The 1556-nt window shown below is 35.7% G+C and overlaps 1 protein-coding gene across 3 annotated transcripts in view; it reads right to left on the reverse strand.

Moving 5' to 3' along the window:
* cntn3a.2 (contactin 3a, tandem duplicate 2) overlaps window positions 1-1556 on the reverse strand; it is a 57377-nt gene that overhangs the window by 29922 nt on the left and 25899 nt on the right. The window lies entirely within an intron of this gene.

A 1556-nucleotide genomic window follows, 5' to 3' on the forward strand; every position in this document is an offset into this window, starting at 1 on the left:
CGGGCTCGGTCACATCAGCGCGATACGGCATTGAACATTTTGAATTTAAAACAGCTTATTATGTAGGTAATGGCGCTGGTTGCCCCTGTGCATTGATGCGCTCATCTGTTGACATTTCCGAATGCCTTCCTACATTGCTAATAAAGCGGGCTTTCCACACAAACAAACATACATGTGTCATTAGTATGAGAAACAAATGCAGTTTTAACTGTGTCGGCTAGGGTCGGGCTCGGACATAAATATCTTAATGCCTGTCGGGCTCGGGTCGGGTTCGGTTACTGCTCTGTCGGACGCGGGCCGGGCTCGGACAGAAAAATCCGGCCCGATCCGCACTCTAATGTACATCTGTAGCATTCTGCTATTATCAGTTGCATTTTTAATCACATAATGCACAACAATGTATTTGTAGTTGTATTTTATGTCTTAGGGAAAGCGCAATTTTGTTTAACGATCACCTCGGGGTGTATCCTCTTAAGAGAGATCCCAATTTCTATTTAGCTTTCCAGCAGGATATTTGATCTGACATTAAAAAGTCTTTGTTAAACTCCTTGTTGATTGTTTATCTATATTCAGATACTATTGACAGTGTGGCAATAGGTAAGAAATTCATTATCCTTGATCTACTGATTTTGTTTTGGTAATTAATAAACAATGTAATTATTAAAATGTTACAAATACAAAAGAAAAAGGTAATTTACATTTTGCAAAGTCTAAGGTGACACCATAAAAATTGTTATTGTGTCTAATCAGCATTTGAAAAATCAGATATTTTATTTACAATCATATAAAACAGAGAAGCATCATATGATCGCATGTGAGAAGTAGGATCGGCTTTGTATTTTTGCTTTGGTGACTGTAATGATTCATCAATTATCAAAATGAACAATCAAGATTTCTTTGTTGCTAAACTAATGGATTTATTGTGTAATTGCTTCAGCGCTACAATACATTAATCTGGGTTGCATAATACAGCATGTAATATTTATTTTTCCACTAATGAAAATCTAGCTAATCATGATATGCAGTTAAATGAAAATATTACAGATCAAATACCAACTAAAGTTACCAATCAAAGCATTAAACTAAAGATATATTATCCACAAACTAAATCCATTTACCTTTCTGTCATCATTGTTCAATCTTAGCTGCTGTTGACTTCACTAAGGTATAGTAGCTCCAACATGAAAAGCTCACTTTCTCAAATGGAAATAGCAAAAGAATAATAACAACAACAACATATTATAATTAATACCTTTGATCACCCTGATGATTAAGGCAAAAGTGTGCAGGCAAAGTAATTCGGCTGTCCCAGTTTTTGGAGATAAAATAGAATCTGACTAGAAATCGATTTACCGTGTTAGACTGTAAAAACAAATCACAGAGTACAGCTTTGATATCATTGCACTGTTTTTGGTGCAGTACGATGGCATTTCTTGGTATTCTGACACAAGGTCTGGTATCGCAGACTATCATGAGCTCTGTATCATGATACTCCATAACTGACAGCAACTTGAAAAGGCATGTGGACAGGCAATTTTCTTTTATTCTCTTGAAAA

The sequence above is a fragment of the Etheostoma spectabile genome, chromosome 7, assembly GCF_008692095.1.
Source record: "Etheostoma spectabile isolate EspeVRDwgs_2016 chromosome 7, UIUC_Espe_1.0, whole genome shotgun sequence".
Lineage (NCBI taxonomy): Eukaryota > Metazoa > Chordata > Actinopteri > Perciformes > Percidae > Etheostoma > Etheostoma spectabile.